We start from the raw sequence: 18,822 nt of genomic DNA on the forward strand, positions 1-18,822 counted from the left end.
GATTCCTTTTTATACCCAGCAGCCTGGCAGTCACAATGGATCCTGTGAACAGATACTCATGGGAGTCATGGCATCGTCTTCCCCAACTGTCTCATCCAGGCCTGTGCAGGACAGGTTTTCAGTGAGCGATTCAAAGTCTTCGGCTAGAAAAGCATTGCCTGTTACACCACCAATGAGGATCATGCACATTTTTTTTATTAATGTTTGAATAAACAGATTATTCAAAACAGATCAACTTCACTGAAGATTTGTACATTTTATCGATATAGTCTTACATCAAATTTAAAATATAGCAAATACTAAAATCTAGTTATTATAGTCTTTTTAAAAATCATTTTATTGGGGGCTTGTACAATCCTTATCACAATCCATACATACATCCATTGTGTCAAGCACATCTGTACATTTGTTGCCATGAACATTGTCAAAACATTTGCCTTCTACTTCAGCCCATAATATCAGCTGCTCATTTTCTCCCTCCCCCTACCTCATGAACCCTTCATAATTCATAAATTATTATTTTGTCATATGTTACACTGTCAGACGTCTCCCCTTCCCCTGCCCTCTTCTCTGCTGTCCATGCCCCAGGGAGGAGGCTATATCTGGATTCTTGTCATCGGTTCCCCCGTTCTATCCCACATTCTCTCCACCCTCCAGGCATCGCCACTCTCACCACTGGTCCTGGATTCCCTGTGTTTCCAGTTGCTATCTGTACCAATGTACAATTATATTCTTCCTGATGTCTTCTGGCATTTATTAACTCCTGAAAGCTCAGATTCTGTAGTCTTTAGTGCTGACATTCAGCATTCTAATTCAGCTTAACATTTTCAAGTTTGAAAAGAAACCAGGTGTGTTGATGGGGGAAATCATTATAGAAGTAATGTATGTGTGCTGGGAAGTATATTTATTGAAATCCAAAAGTCAGGGAATTTTCTCAAGTCTGTGAGAATGTGTACTATACTATCATCTGAAGATAGGGTCTGATAATATGATAAAGGAGAAACCCCAGGGGGGGAAAAGTAACTGTTTTTGCAGTGGAATTGTTGACATTTCTGTGCACTTATAAAGACCTCTGGTAAATGACACAATATGGGAAAAAAATCTGTACTGTGAAAAGAGAATTTCCAAAGGGTTCTTCTGTGTTAGGCTGAGTAAACAAAACCAGTGACAGTCATATATGTATAAGAAAGAAGTTTCTATTAAGAAAGCATCCCATCTCAGTCCAACTCAAGTCCCTGGGTCCCTTGCTAGGCAAGTCCTCTTCAGTCTTATGTAGCCAGAGGCTGGTGATGCCAAAAGGTGAAGTGGGCTGCATGGAGTACGTAGGTCAGTGGGTGTAGATTCACATGGATCCATGGTCAGTGGGAACATGGCTGCAAATGCCGATGGCATTGCAGGTCAGTTACTTACATGGGGCTGCACCTAGAGGCAGTCAGAATCCCAGGGAACAGGAAGGCCCAAGCCAGAGAGGGGAACAGACATTCTCACTGTCTTTATTATATAAATTCAAAAGGGGGCATCATCAGGCAGTTGCTTGATTGAAGGGTTGGACTCACCTCCTACGCATCCACACAACCAAGTTGACATAAAATCTAACTGCCACAGAATCTAACGTAGGGTTTTAACAACATGCCGTATTAATTGGATGATGGCGTCTTTGGTAATGCTAATAATTGGAAATTGATGTTCAACATTAATTATCAACAACAAAGGATGCCACACATCCCACAATGAACAGAAGTTCTCAGAACAATAAAACACATTAAAAATCCTATTGATTTTTTAAACATCAATAGCAATTCTACTGATACACCATCTCAGATACTAGTTTATGTGCTTTTTTATTACTAATATTTTTCTGAAATCAAGCCCTTCCATTTTCCTTATATGCCATGTAGCTCAAGTAATACTTAAAGAAATGAAGCATATAACCAATGTATCTAAACTTTTGAACAGAATAAATCTTAAACTCTTGGTACTTGAATTTTGTAATATAAAACTTTCACAATTATTCAAATACTTTGTATTTATTTTCTGAAAAACATAAAAGCTTAGGTATTCTCAGGTTCCAAAACTGTTTATGTCAACAGAGTCGTAAATGCATGCAGATTTTCTCAATAGACACAGACAGTTTTTAAATATACTGTGCTTATGAAATACTCTTAAGACTTTGAGACTTTCTCTTCAAAGTTGCTTTGTTCATAATTCTTTTCTTTGTAAATGTTTACCTACTATAGTAAGAATGAAAACCACTAATTGGGAAGATGAATTATTATTCATATTTGTGAGGAAGAAAATAAATTGATGCTGAGTCAAAGCTTTTTCCAGCAATGTAAGATCTGAAGGATCATAAGGGTTTGCATCTGCTCCAATTGTGCAGCAAAGATCGTGCACTGAGATTGCAGTCACTCACCATACGTATTTGATCTGTATGCTGAGGAAGTAATCAGAGAAGCTAGATTTTTATAACGCAGAAGGCGGATCAGGATTAGAGGAAGGCTTATTAACAGCCTAATTTTGCAGATGGCACAACCTTGCTAGCTGAAAGTGAGGAAGACTTGAAGCACATGCTGATTAAGATCAAAGATTGCAATATCAGTAAGGATCACAATTCATTGTGAAGAAAACCAAAATACTCACAATTGGAACAGCATGTAACACCCTAATAAACTAAGGGAAGATCTATCTATTCACGGAGTCCATCTTCCATTTGTCCGCAAACAATGTTCATGGAAGCAGAGGTCAAGAGCTCAATCAACATGTTGCATTGGTTAATTCCACTGCACAAGACCTCCGTAATGTGCTGAAAAGCAATGATATTATTCTGAGGAATAAGGGATACCTGAATAAAAGTATGCTATTTTCAAACACTTATGAATGTAAATGCTGGATTTTGAGTCAGGAAGACCAAAGAAGAATTGATGCATTTGAATTATGGTGCTGGTGAAGAATATTGAAACTACCATAGATTCACCAAAAACAAATTAATCTGACTCAGATGAAATAGTCAGAATATTTCCGAGAGACAAAGATGGTAACCCTTCATCTGACTTTGGAAATGGTATCAGGAGAAGCCATCTCAGGAAAAGGACATCATGTTTGGTAAAAGAGAAGGGCAACACAAAGACAAAGATATTCCCTAAGATGGGTTGACCTAATGATTATGACCACATGCTCAAGTAGAAGAACAATGTTGAGGAAGAAATGGGACCTTTTTGTATATAGGGTCACTATGCGTTGAAACCAACCCAAAGGCACTTCACAACAACAGTAAGTATACCTGCAATCACATTCAAGTGATTTTTGTGATTGATTTTAAAGAAATTAAAAAATCATTCTGGATAGGTAGTATTACTCCATTAGCTAAGAGACCAGCCAAAGAACAAACAACAGACTCTCTAACCTATAATTTCTCTGTCTCTTTATGTGGTTATGTGTCCTGGAATTGCTGCAGATTCTTAACAACCTTATGCATAACAGAATGCAATAATACCCAGTCATTCTGTACCATCACCACAATTGTTCTCATCCCTAAGCCCATTGTTCTCATACCTGAGCCCATTGCTGAAGCCACTGTATCAATCTATCCCTTGGCCTTTCTCTATTTTCTGCCCAATCACTTTGTCAAGCATGGCCAGGGACTGGTACCCTTATGACAATATGTCCAAATATATAAAATGGAGTCTTACTCTCCTGGCCTTTAAGGAGCCCTCTAGTCACTCATCTTCCAAGACAGGCTCGTTTGTTCTCTTGGCCATCTGTTATGTTCACACAATTGTATCTGGATCCCTGCAAAGGTTTTATAGGAACACATGAAGTGTTCTAGAATCCCCATTGTTCTCACAGTTATACATCATTTTCTACATTCCACTCAGTCAAATGCCTTGGCATAATCAATAGAACACAGTAAACATCTTTCTGGTAGTCTCTGCTTTCAGCCAAAATACATCTGACATCAGCAAAGATATCCCTTGTCCCACATCATCTTTGGAATCCAGCCTGAATCTCTGGAAGTTCTCTGTCAATGTACAGTTGCAATTATTCTTTCATGATCTTCAGAAAACTTTTACTTGAACCACATATTGATGATATTGTCTAATAATTTGATAAGTATGTCATGTCCCTTTTCTTTAGAATGGGTGCAAATATGAATGGATCTTTCCCAGTTAGTTGGGCAAGTAGCTATCTTCCAAATTTTCCAGGCATAGATGAACAAGTGCTTCCAATGCTTCATCAGCTTCTTGAAGCATTTCAGTTGTTATTCCATCAATTTGCAGAAATTTGTTTGGGGAAATGTTTTCAGGGTAGCTTGAATTTCTTCCTTCAGCACCATTGGTTTTTGCTCTCATGGTACCTCCTGAAATGGTGGACAGTTGACTAGTTCTTTTTGATACATTGACTCTGCGTACTCTTTCCATCTCCTTTTGATGGTTCCTCCATCATTCAGAATTTTGCCCGTAGAATCTTTTAATAAGGCTATTTCAGGCTTAAAGTTCTTCTTGACTGTTTTCAGTTTAAGGTATAACAAGCATACTTTATGTTTTATGTGTGTGATACTTTTTTTGTTTATAAAAGATAGTTTACTCTTCATGGTTAACCTAAATGCTGGTGGAGTTTCGCATCCAGTTAGGTCATCCTGAAAGTAAGACCCTGCAATCTATTTAGGAAAGACCAGTCCAAAATCTGCTAAGCATATTTCTACTCTGACATACAAGAGGTACCCTCCAAAACCCAAAGAAGTTCCACACGTGGAGCCTTCATCATACGCATTTTTCCTGTGAGGCAAACATCAATCAACACAATCTGAGTTAATGCACACAATGGTGTCGTCTGGTAAGGTCCTCTGGTTGCAGTGATATTTTTTTTTGTAAAATGGGTTTTGCTTGAACCTTGGTTTTCTTGATACCCAATGTAAGAGAACAATTATGGCTGCCAATTTTTTTTCCTTCCTGGTCAGAAAAAATACAACAGAAACTACTGAGATGTTGAACACAGCTTACAAGAACAGCACTATGGGAAAAACTCAAGTGTATGAGTGGTTTTCTTGTTTCAATAAGGTCAAATGTTGATTGATGACAAACCGTATTTTGGACATCCAAAGTAACAACCCGAAGTAAAAAAAAAATGTCGATTCGTAGCGTTTTGGGCATTTGTTTGTTCCACCAGGTCAGACTGTTAATCAAGCTTTCTATTGAGCGGTTCTGAAAAGATGGCATAACATTGTGTGTCCCAAAATGCCTGATTTTTGGCTGATGGGGGTCTGATTTTGCCACCACAACCATGCATCTGCTTAAGCAGCCATCTAGGTGTCCTGTTTTTGGGGAAAAAATAACCCTTCCTCCCAAAAAAACCCATGTACCGAACTTGCCCATGTACCGAACTCACCTGACCTCACTCCCAAAGACTTCTTTTTGTTTATGCTAATGAAGAGGGACATGAAAGGACAGTGATTTGATTGCATGGAAGAGGTGAAGAAAAAATTAAGGGTGGGGTTGTCAGCCATACAAACATGAGTTTGAAAAATGTTTCCAAGAATGGAATAGCAGTTTTGACAAGTGTGTAATGGAGAGTACTTTGAAAGTGATAAGGTTGTTTTGTAAATAAATACATAGCTTTGAAAAAATGCTGTGTGTGTGTGTGTGTGTGTGTGACGGGTACCCCCTTGTACATCAAATATCTATGATTTAGAATTAATTCAATGTTTAATGGATATTGTTGTTGTTAGGTGCCATTGGGTGAGTTCTGACTCAGAGGACCCCTGTGCATAGTATGTATAGTATGAATGAAACAGTATCATTGGCGCAAGATTGAACATTGTTTCCTTCTGTTGTGCCTAAGATCACTCTGAATCAGAAATGGCTTGGCAACAACAACACAGGTCGCCTCACCAGGAAAGCCAGCCCTATTTTCCTGAGTTACAGTAGAAGCAACAAGTCCCACTGTGGTTGTGGCCATTTTGTGCTTTGGTCTCTGGATCCTGCATTTGGCAAGTCTAGCTCTGACCTCAGATTTGGGACTGACCAGCACCAATCTGGGAGACATTTCCCTAAGTTCTCAGCCTGTGGGTCCTGACTCTTTTGGGGGTCAAGCGACCCTTTCACAGGGGTTGCTTGATTCATAACAGTAGCAAAATTAAAGTGATGAAGTAGCACCAAAAATAATTTTATGGTTGGGGGTCACGACAACATGAGGAACTGTATTAAAGGGTCGTGGTATTAGGATGGTTGTGAACCACGGAGAAAGGTTCATGAGTTTCTGTGGGGCATCGCATCCATTTGTAGAACTCAGGCATGTGAAGGAATATGTTTAAGGAAGGAGTGTGTGGGTGGAAGGACAGGGTGGTCATGGAAAGGAGCGAGGAAATGTAGCAAAGCAATATCTTGAAAGAGGTTGACATTTGAGACCTCTTCAATCTTCAGCTCCTTGCAACTAATCTGGTATTCATTTATAACAAATAAATTATTACCATATATAACAGTAATATATTTACAACATTTTTCAACAAATGAATTCATTGCCTATAGCGCCCCTATAGGGCTGAGTAGGACTGCTTCGGGATGTTTGAGACTGTAACTCTTTATGGGTCGGTGTGAAGCCCCGTGTTTCTCATACGGAGCATCTCTTGGTGTCAAATGGGGCACCTTGATGTTAGCAGCCCAGTGTGCAACCTCTGCACCACCAGAGAGCCATAGTGAGGAAAAACTTTCCAATCAAATTTACTGAGAATCTCTATCCTTTGTTATTTTGCATAAAATTTTACATATATAACAGTGCAAGATATCTGAGAAGCTGCTTAAGCCATATATGTGCTTTATAGATTTCATTATGAATAAAAATGTCAATTAAATTTTCAAATAAAAAATTGCTTTAATTAGTAGGTTTTAATTCTATAAAGCTCTACTTTTTTATTTTGAATATTATTTTATTAATGTGCATGAAGGAATTCAGGTACACATACAGATTTTTCACTTTGAAATAATAATAAAATTCACAAAGTGAAGGTGACCCACTTCTCAGCTGCCACTTTGAAAATTTTTTTTGCTGTGTAATGGGCAAACATTTTTTTACTCACTTATGCAGCTACTTCCATTGTAGTTTTGAAACTAGTGAAGACAGTGTATCTTAATTCATGCAACTAATCTATAAAATGTGTGCTACTATAAAAATCTCAGTTCTATTGAATGTAACAAGAATTTTTTTATATATCTGCCTTAGGTAGCTGACCCAAACATGCCATGTGTATTAAATATATTTATACCCACTGAAAATACTGCTGAGAAATAAAATAAATTTTTCATTTTTTGATTTATAGAAAAAATAAACTCTCAAATTGCATAAATGTATGGGCATTAAGAATAAAGGCTATAGTAAATTGGAGGTAATTTCTGAAACCATAATGTGTTCAACTTCCAAAATTACACACAGGTGTACTATCATCAATCTTTTCAAAGAATTATATTTTTCTTGGGAAAGTTCTTAGTGAGGAGAAACAAAATGTCTTCAGCATTTAGTAACGGCAATGTTATCAAAGAGGATATTGGATTTTTTTTAATGAAAGGAAGAATTCGAGTTGTTTACCATGTTTTCCCATATAATGCTCCCCATGGATAATGATCACAGTAATGCAATGCACATAGTGAGCACCAAAATCTATCATGTGTTGTGCAGTTGCCCAAAAATACTTGTATAGTGCCTGTGTTTTGTATTAGGATGCAGTAATAAAAATAGTAGTTGTGAAGTAGTCGTGGCATGTCCCAGACTTTTTAATTGCCTGGAACCCATTAGAAAAATGTGTTATTTCTCCATTATTACCATGCACTTTTGATCAGAGGCTGAGCACACATGGATATGTGGAAATAGCATTTATGACTTAGAAAAAGAAGCAACAGCTAACAGGTGTGTGATACGTCCTGGCTCAGGTACCGTCCACCAAAAGGACAGAGTAACATTAATGCAGTTACTACCCCTCTGCATTTAGCAATCCTTGATTTCTTATACAGAAAAGCATTCAAAGAAAAAATAACAACTCACATCAATAGCAAAGTAAAATAAAGACCTCAATTACAAAGAAAGTAGAAACTTTTAAAACACCACAAATTTAAAGGGATTATAAGAGAGATCAAATGATGGGATCCTAAACTTTAACAACTGCATCTGCAATAATCCCCTTTCCAATGTATTCCACAAGAGAGCAAAATTATGTTCCCTTGTGTAGGTATGGCATGGAGGTGTGAAGTAATGGGGAGTTACTAACAATGAGCACAAGAATGAAGAAACTGTTCTAAAACTGATTGTACAACTCTTCTTTTGTGATTAAACTATTGTATGATATGCAAACTATATGCCAATAAACCCATTGAAATACAAAGGAGAATGGGGGATTTATCCACACTGCAGGTGAGGCATTCAAAGAGACAGTTGTATAACATGCCACCAGGAAACGGTTCCACATATTCCTTCATCTGGCATCATAGGTGAGGGACCCATCCATCTCCAGTCAGGTAGGTTGCTTCCCACTAACTGCAGAGCCGAGGGACTTGAGTACCACCCGATCACCCCATATGCGAGTGATCGGACATCTTGATGCTTACATTGAAATTGCATCTCTCTCACCACGATTGGTGGATCTGTGGTTTGTTCCTGACGCCAAAGATAATATCAGGGTGAGGAACAGGAAAGATATGGCTGCCAGGCTGGGTGCTTTGAAGAACGGTCTCTTTTCAGTTATAACAAAGTAGTAGTACTGTGGCCTCTGACACAGCTTTATCATTCTTGTTCTGCATAGTAATTGCTAGATCTTCTTATTCAACAGGTGTTGATGTTGTTGTTCAGTGTCATCCAGTCCGTTGCAACTCATAACACCACCGGACAAACCAAGGCCGGGCCCTACAGCTTCCTCACAATTGTTTTTACGAAGATACCATGACTTGGGTCAGGCTCACCTTAGTTCTCAAAGGAACATCCTTCCTTTCCAAGACTCTAAAGTCATCTTGATCACTATTTTTCCATTCATGTGTCGTACTGTTGTAGCTTATGTGTTGCTTTTATGCTGGAAACTATGTCAGTGGCCAAATTTCAAATGCCACCGGGCCCACTCAAAGTGAACCGGTTTCAACTGGGCTTACAGCCAAAGAAAAGATCATAAAAACGGAATTGGTTGCCCACTTTGCAGGGAATAGTCTCTTAAAACTTGAGGAATCTACTGGGCCTCAAAATGGGTGGGGAATATTGCCAGTGATAAACCCAGGGCCCGAGCCTTCTGATCAGGGGGCACTCAGCAAGGACTGAGGAAGAGCTGACTTCTCAGAGTGATGTCTACCAGGGTGACTTAAATGGAGTAAAGCCTCTTGAAGGGTTGGTTAAAAACTTCATTTGCTGATGAGACAGGACTGAAAATCTGAAGATTCTGCTGCAAAAAAAAATCTACTAATGATCAGCACTTTAAATGTGTGAAGGATGAATCCAGGAAAATTGGAAAGCTTCAAAAATGAAAGAGAAAACATAAAGATTGATAGCCTAGGTGCTGGTGGACTGAAATGGACTGGTAGTTCTATTTTCAACCAGAATTTCATTTGATTTGCTTTGCCGGGAATAATCAATCTATAGCGATAGCTTTGCTCTTGTTGTCAAAGCATTGCACTTATTGTCAAAATTCACATTTCAAATCAGCCTCAAAGAACAATACTGTTTTTGATTGAATTCTATCTGTCCGCCTTCAAATAAACCAAGGCAATACAATTTATTCTCCAACCACAAAAGCTAGGGATGAAGAAATTGAAGACTTCTACCAAAATCTTGAGTTGAAAATTGATCAAGCATGCAATCAAGGTGCATTGATAATTATTGGTGCTAGGAATGCAAAAGTTGGAGCAGAGGAGGGAACAGTAGTTAGAAAATATGGTATTCATGATAGAAAAGAAGTTAGAGACATAATGATAGAATTTTGCAAAAACAACTTCTTCATAGAAAATGCATTTTTAAATGGTAATTATGTACTTATACTTCTCCAGATTGATACATAGAAATCAAACAGACTATATCTGTGGGACGAGTTGATGGAGAATCTCAAAATGAGCAAATGAAAGCAGTTCAAGAACTGAGAGTGGAAAGACCATCAATTTTTCATATATAAATTCAAATAGAAGCTGAGAAAATAAATACACATCCAACAAAGCTAAAACAGCACCTTAAGTCTATCCCACCTGAATCCCAAGAACAGTTATGGCATATTGAACACAAATGACAAAAGAGCTGATGAGCTGTGGAAGGACATCAAGATCATTATTCATAGCATAAGCAAACGGTCATTAAAATAAAGAGGAAAGAAAGCACAGATCAAAGTGGATGTCATGAGAGACTCTGATGTTCTCTAATTATAGAGCAGATAAAGCAAATGGAAGAGAAAGGGTGGTGGAGATGTACCAGGTTGCATGTAAAATTCCATCCAGCTTCCTTATCTTTCCAAACAGACGATAGTTTAATGCTTTAAAAACAAAGTGGGGACATGGGTAGGAGGATTGTGAGTAAAGTTAAAATGGACTTGTAGTCTTTAGTGGCAAATAAATTCATCCCAAACTCCCAAAATTAAAATAAATCAAAGGGGAAACATGATGAATCAAAGAACTCAATAGATCATTTCAAAAGGCAGCTTGAAAAGACAAAATAAAATGATGATGAAATATGCAAAAACTTAAACTTAGAAAACCCAAAAGAAAAAGCAAACATGTTCCGCTCTCTTAAAATGCAAGAATTCAAGAATACAGTCAAGCCTTGAGTTACAGAACTGAAAAATCCATTGGGAAAACTAATGAATAATACAGGAAGCTTCAACATAAGATTGAAAGAACAGAGTAACCACACTCGAGAGTGCTAGTCAGTATTCCACCATTCCCGAGGTACCATATGAGCAAGAGCCAACAGTGCTGAAGAAAGAAGTTCAAGTTGCACTGAGAGCACTAACCGAAAGCAAGGCTCCAATCACTGATGGAATACCAATTGAAGCGTTTCCACAAGCTGTTGAAACCCTGGAAACACTTGCTCATCTGTGATTTGCTCAAGGTCATCCAACAACAGTTACAGCAGTAGATCGACAAGGAGCTGCTGGATTCCTAAGAGGATATGGGACAAGGGATATCATTGCTGATATCTGGTGGATCTTGGTTGAGAGCAGAGAATCCCAGAATACTGTTAATTTGCATTTTATTGACTATCCCTAGGCCTTAGACTGTGAGGACCATAACAAACTATGGATGATCTGTAGAACAATGGCAATTCCAGGGCATTTCATTGTGTTCCTGCAGAGCTTGTACATGGCCCAAGCCAGTTCGGTGAGGAGAAGATGGGCATACTACATGGATTAAAATTAGGAAAGGTGTGCATCAGGGTTTTGACCTCTTCATCATACTTATTCAATCTTTCTCCTAAGCAAATTTATCAGAGAGGGTGGATTATATGAAGGAGAATGTATCATCAGGATTGAAGCAATGGCTTATTAATCGGCCCTATGCAGATGACACAACTTTCCTTACTGGAAGTTAGGAAAACTTGAGGCACTTGCTAATGAAGTTCAAGTATTATAGCCACAGTATTGATTAAAACTCAATGTAAAGAAGACCGAAATCCTCACAAATGGACTATAAGTAAAATCATGACTGTGTTGGTCTGGGTAAACTAGAGAAACAAATCCACAGAAACTCATGTGCTCATATGTATGTAAGAGAGTTTTATATAAAGAGTACACTAAGAAAGCATTCCAACCCAGTGCTGTCCAAGCCCATAAGTCCAACATTAGCCCATATATCCAACACCGATCTAAAAAATCCTCCTCAATCTCACCAAACACACGCAATAATGCCAACTACAGGAGGAAAGCCAAATGAGTGAGCCTGTAAGCATCTCAGCACTGGCAGAGGTCTTCATGCAGCTGCCCCAGCACCTAGGGCTGCATCGGGTTAGGGTCACGTGGCTTCTCCTAAGGGATGTCTTGCAGGAAGTGAACTTTGCCAGTTGAAGCAGAGAACTGGCCAAAACACCTGCACCCTGGTCTGACCATCAGAAAGCAAGAGACAAGAGAGCTAGAAAGGCAACACTCACCAACCCATTTATCTATCCGCCCTTCAATTAATCCCACATGTGTCTATCACCCAGGTTGGCACAATAAACCTTAACTATCTTAATGATAAATAGGAAAAAGATCAAATTCATCAAGGATTTTGTCTCTTGGATCTATTATAAATGCTCATGGAAGAAGGAGTCATCAGATCAAAAAAGGTTTTGCTTTGGGTCAATCTGCTGCACAGAAGCTCATTAGTGCATTGAAAAGCAAGGATGTTACATCGAAGACTAAGATGTACCTACATAAGCTATAATATTTTCAGTTGCCTTATATGTAGGTGAAAGTTGTACATTCCATAAAAAAGACTAAAAAGGAATCGAAGCATTTGGATTGCGATGATAGTTAAAAATACTCAGAGTACCTTGGGCTGCTAAGGACAAACTGATCTGCAATTGAAGAAATATGGCGAAGTGCTTCTTAGAGCTAAGGATAGTGAGACATCATATTCCATGCTCTGGACGTGTTGTGAGGAAAGATTAGTCCCCAGAGAAAACAGCGTGTGTTGCAAAGTAGAGGGTCATGGAGAAGGGACAGAAGTCTCTCAAGGAGAGAGATCAGCACAGTGGCTGCCACGATGGGCTCAAGCATAAAGGCAGTTATGAGAAAGGTGCAGTCCGATGCAATATTTCATTACATTGTACATAGGACCGCACTGGACAGGAACTGACTGGATGATACCTCACAGGAGTGACAGCAACACCATGCTAATTTCCGAAGCATGATAAGCAAACACTTAACTTGGATGCTCAGCTGAAAGGAGGGTTTCAGGTGACAAAAGGAGTTGACACCAAGGTGAATCTTCCGGGGAGGAGGGGGGGGGGACCTGAGTTTGTGGAATGTTTTCTAGGGCTACTGAGAAATCTACATTTATGCATTAAGCTGCTGTCATCAAATGTCAGTCATTGGAAATGACCAGCCACCCTTTGGGAGAAAGATGGAGTTTCCAGTCCTGTAGATTTATAGTTTACAAAACTCACCGGGATAGTTCTAACCTGTCCTCTAGGGTCACTGGAGGTTGGCCTCAATTGGATGGCATTGAGTTTGGTTTAGTTTCATAATGTAACCCCTTCCATTCCTCTTCCTCACACCTCTTGGACATACCCCTCACTCACAGTGATTTTGTTCCTCCTGCTTTTGAACAAACAAACCTTGTCACTACTTCAAGATTTTTAATTCTCATCTCTTTTCTTTATTGGTTTCTACTATCATGATAGGGTTGGATTCGTCAGTTATGTTCGTTTCCTAGGTCTTTTAATATTCTTGTCTCCAAACCCATTACTATCACATTACTCAATTTAATTATTTTCTTAAGACTTTAATCACTTTCCAAAATTGTCTTTCTTCCTGTTTTCTTATTCATTGCTTTTGCTCCACTGAGAAACCACTTGTATCATAGAACTATTATGTCTTTTAACCATTGTGTTTAAAATTGGTTTCCATAACTATTAATGACATATTAGTGGAATTAGATAAGAGAATTAAATATGTGCCAGATCACTAAAGACTACTTTGATATGACTTTAAATTGAAGGATATTAGCATCTACTGAACAATTTAGAAGATAATTGATCTACTTGTATCTTAGAAAAAAGTACTTCAAACAGAAAAAAAAATCTTTTTTGGAGGATTAGTGAAGTCTAAGAGTAAAAATAAATACTCCTACATATAATTAAAAAATAACTTCATAAGGGGCTCATACAACTCTTATCACAATCCATACAAACATTAATTGTGTAAAGCGCATTTTTACATTCATTGCCCTCATCAGTCTCAAAACATTTGCTCTCCACGTAAGCCCCCGGCATCAGCTTCAACATTTCCCCCTCCCTCCACACTCCCCCTTCCCTCATGAACCCTTCATAATTTGTAAATTATCATTTTGTCAAATCTTACACTTTGCTATGTCTCCTTTCACCCACTTTTCTGTTGTTCATCCCCCAGGGAGGAGGTTTTATGTAGATCTATGTAATTGGTTCTCACTTTCCACCCCATCCTCCTTCCACCCTCCAGGTATCACTATTCTCACCACTGGTCCTGAGGGATTATCCATCCTGGATTCCCTGGGTTTCCAGTTCTTATCCATACCAGTGCACTTTCTCTGGTGTAGCCAGATTTGTAAGGTGGAATTTGGATCATGATAGTTGGGGTGGGTGGGGAGTGGGGGTGGAGGAAGCTTTTAGGAACTAGAGAAAAGTTGTATGTTTCATGCTTGCTACACTGCACCCTGACTGGTTCGTATCCTCCAGGCGACCCTTCCATAAGGGGATATCCAATTGCCTACAGATAGGCTTTGTGTCTCCACCCCCTAAGTATAAATTGTAGGTGTATTGTAAAGCAAACTATTTGACCAATATCTAAGGGATAAGTCTATTAAACCTAAGAAAAATACGGAATTTAAAAGAAACGATGAATAAAATTTATTCTCCATTCAAGGAGATTGAAAATTCTTTTCTTATGGCAGTTTATATTTCCATAGAAATAGTTAAGTACTTATTCAGTATAATGACATCTTAACATTTTTGAGAGGATGATTATAAATAGCTTAAAATGCTCTTTAAGTGTTACATAATTGAGCATACTATAATGGTATATATTTCCACTTTTTTATTCTTTTGAAGCTACTCTAAATTGTTGAAACTTGTCTCTTTAATATCCAGCTTTTATATGAACTAATTAAAATACATCTAACAATTTGGTATTGGAGATAAATATTTATTTTAAAATATAGCCTTGCAATAGGAATCTGTTTCTATAACTTTATCACAACCGTTTTAAGTTAATATATTTTTCAAACACTCATATTTGGAATTTAAATACATTTGGGTTATACTTCAAAATACATTTAAATTCTTCTAAGTTTTGAGTAAGTTATTATTCAGTAATTTGCAATGAATAAATTAAAATAAGATTATGAATATAACAGAATTCAAGAGGGTGTCAGGTGACTTTCTCTTACTGAGTCTCCTGGGTTTGAGCAAGAAACCATAACCTTGCCTTAGGTTCCATGAATTCCTTGGTTGTGGATTTTCTTTCTTAAAATTATCTGTTTGGAACCACCCAGAACCAGCAGAGGCATTAGGTCGAGCGACCAAGCTTCAATATAAATCTCCATGCCCATAATTCTTATTAGGGTGGTCTTTGCATCAGAATATTCATAAAATAGATCAACTCAATGGTCCGGTGAGGTAGAGAAAAAATGTCTATTCAGTGTAATATGTCTTTCAGACCCCCATCAAAAAATACACTCAAATGAAAGACATTATGGTTTCTGGTGCTTCTTATTACTTTTATACATAGGATGAAAGCAGGGCTCAGGCCTCCCTATCGCCTCCACCCCTTGGGCTTGAGCCTCCTGTGTGGGTCGTTAGGCTGATCCTCACTGACTCATGTATTCCCTGAAATGCAGCCTTGGTAGGTCGTCCAGGCAGAAAGGTGGATGTGGCTGAAGACACTGCACTTACCATACTCCCTCATCGACTGGTGAAACCCAGTCAATTTATTCGACTTCTGCCGGTCCGTGACAATAGTAGGAAGCTTTCTCCTCCAACTTATAACTAACAAGGAATTTCATGACTTCTAATATCAAAGAGACCTTCTAATCTGTGCCCTTGGGATTGTCTTTGTTGTTGTCACCGTTTTTCTTTCTATCATAGACAGTTTTTCAAATATGCAATCTATACAAAGATAAATAAGATCCTGATTTTAGAAAACTCTTATATTTGGTTTCATGATCTGTGGATGCAAATTTTCATTTGCTTCGTTGCTGGTTTGTTGGTTAGTTTGTTTCTTAATAGTGAGTATCCATTTTTCTTTTCACTTGATTCTTCCTGTCACTGAAAGATGTTTAGTTTTCCTGGGTAAATCACAAGTCTAGTTAAACAAAAGTCAAATATTCCATTAAAAATTGGCTTTATCAGGATCCTTGCTCATTAGGAAACTTCAAAGGTCACAGATTCTGTATACTTTTCAATCCAAAAAAAGGTAGAAGAGCCATAATTTTTGACTGAATACACTAGCCAACATACACTTTGGTTTCTCAAATATTAGACATGTTTTGGGGGAAGTTTGACCAGCTGATTCAAAATACAACAGTTTTTCCTTGTCAGTTACAGTTTCTGATTTAGAGGACACATTTCATCTACCACTCTGCACTCTTCTCACTCATAAGAAGATAGGCTATTGCAGTGTCATATTGGCTACCCTGGATTAGAGGAAGTGCAATGTTTGCAATATTTAATTTGTTTGTATTATATTATATTAAGTGAAGTGTCCTTCAAATGGTGCCCTCTTATCCAAACATATATTTAAGTGGTGCATATTACATGAATTTGAAATTTTCCCCAACCATCACTTAACTTTTATTGGGAACTAAATAGTAGACAGTTCTAATTTTTTATCGTAAAAAGAAGTCAGATATAAGCCTTATTGTCAAATGAATAAAGAGCCCTCATGGAGTAGCAAGTTCTGTATTTGACTGCTAACCACAGGTTTGGCTACTTGAAAGATGAGACCTCTGCACCCACAAGGATTTACATCCTCAGAAACCCAAAGAAGTTCCAGTCTGCCATATGAGGTTGCTGTTAGTTGTAATCAACAGGCTGCCAGTGAGTTCAGTACAATAAGTAGAAATTCAGATGTTCTGAAACCTTAGAGTTCAAACTCCTTTATTAAAATCAAAATGATCCACTCTTGTTATAAGCTGGTATAACTTCTTCACCTTTACAGAAAATCTCTTAAAAGAAAAGTTGGAATTTTTTTTTCTCATAAAGAAGTTTGGAGCCAAAAATAAAGAAGCTTGGCATCAACTGCTATGAAACATTTAACATGAATTATAAATTTACTTCTATATGTTAAAATGTGTTGTGAAATGTTTCATGTATAATTTAAAGAAGAAAAATTTAAATTTTCAAAATATTTATGGAAATTTCTATGAAGTCTTACATTGTGCACACTTTACATTGCCCTTACATTTTCCCTGTAGTTGTCTTTTTGATTATCTTTTTTGGACTTTCCATTTTTCTTAAGCTAAAGGCTCTGGATTTCCAGTATTTCACTTTTCCCGATATATATATTGCACAGCCTTCCATGTAAAAGAGAAAAAACTCACTTCCTCTAATCAAGTGCAACTCATACTAACCCTAAAGGAAAGAGAAGAATTTTCCATGAGGTTTTCCAAACCTCTCCATGTTTTAAAGGCTGCAGTGTTCATGGTCGATTAGAATCATTGCCTCGATGGTAGGCACTTCCCTGTGAAATAAACTAGCCACCATGGGTCCAACTACACCTTCACTGGACAGTTTTTTAATACCTAACTCTTTTACACATGTCTTACCATTTTTGTTTTTCCTTTAATTTGTGGGCTTGAATTCCTTCCACTTGTAAGGCTTCATAGTATAATGAACAAATAAATCAGTATAACTTAATAGCTCAAAAATAATGAAATAACATATCTAAGAAACTAGTGCTGATGTGGTCTATCCATGCTGATTTCTGAATCATCTTCATAAATAACCCCAGGAAAGACCTAAAGAACCATTTTTCTAAATCAAGAAAAAAATTGTTGGACTGTTTAAAAATATTGGTAAATATTGCTCTGGGATGCTGTAGTTAGGTTTTGCCAGGTTAGTTTTGACTCAGAGGGAAACTATGTGCAGCAGACTGAAGATAACAGTTTACTTCATTATAATGGTTTCCTTAATTGTTTTTATGCATTTGATTTTATTTGTTTCTGTGCTTGCTTTTATCTACTGAAAATTAAAATTTATAAAAAATTTATTTAATTACTTACTATGCACAAATTAATTCATGTGCATGCCTGACTTACTATCATAAAGTACATACTTCTTAGAGATGGCACTGAACGCTCTACAAAGCTCCAGTAAGGACAAAGCATGGATCGCTCCGGTTTAATTGGTTGTCTTCAAACTAAAAAGAGTCACATCAGATTGTGTGGTATTAATTTTTCATGGTGTATGGTCTCAAATAAAGCAATTTTTCCTTAACTAAAAAATAGATGCTCAGCATACCACAATTATTAAATTCCTAGCATTTTCAAAGTAGATCAACTTGTGACCATGTCATGGGTTTTATCTCCCATCCTTTTGTAAGCATCTGGATTATTTTGTTATTCATGATTCTTGCTACATGTTTATGTGAGATATTCATTGCAATTTAGAAAATGTAATGAGTCAGCCCCATCTTCTTAGGTGTACCTATGAGGGCTACCCCACCCCCAAATAGAAAAAAGCTCTACTGGGCAGGGCTTTCATTATACATAATTTCACTATTAAGTGAGCATTAAGCAATTCACTCTTAGTTAGTGCACCCAGTGGCATCTCCTGGGAAGGTTCTCTCTGGTCACAGTGAATGTTTTCATAAAAGCAGTTTCAGTCAAACCTCATATTTGTTATGTATGATTTGAGAGAAAAGCATTCATGGCTGTGGAATTTTGTTTCCTGCTTGAGAAAAAAATGCTGCAGAAACTTGTGATGTTGCAGACAGGTTACACGGACAGTGGTATGGGAATCTCAAGTGTATGAGTGTTTTTATTGTTTTACAAAAGGAGAAGTATCAATTGATGAAAAATTTCCTTCTGGAGGTCCGTCAACTTCGAGAACCGTTGGAAATATTAACTCATAGTGCATATGGGGTTCATTCTGCCATGTCAGCCTGTTAATCAAGCTTTCTCTTTAGAGGTTCTGAAGAGA

Source organism: Tenrec ecaudatus, chromosome 2 (genome assembly GCF_050624435.1).
Source record: "Tenrec ecaudatus isolate mTenEca1 chromosome 2, mTenEca1.hap1, whole genome shotgun sequence".
In the NCBI taxonomy this organism is placed as follows: Eukaryota; Metazoa; Chordata; class Mammalia; order Afrosoricida; family Tenrecidae; genus Tenrec; species Tenrec ecaudatus.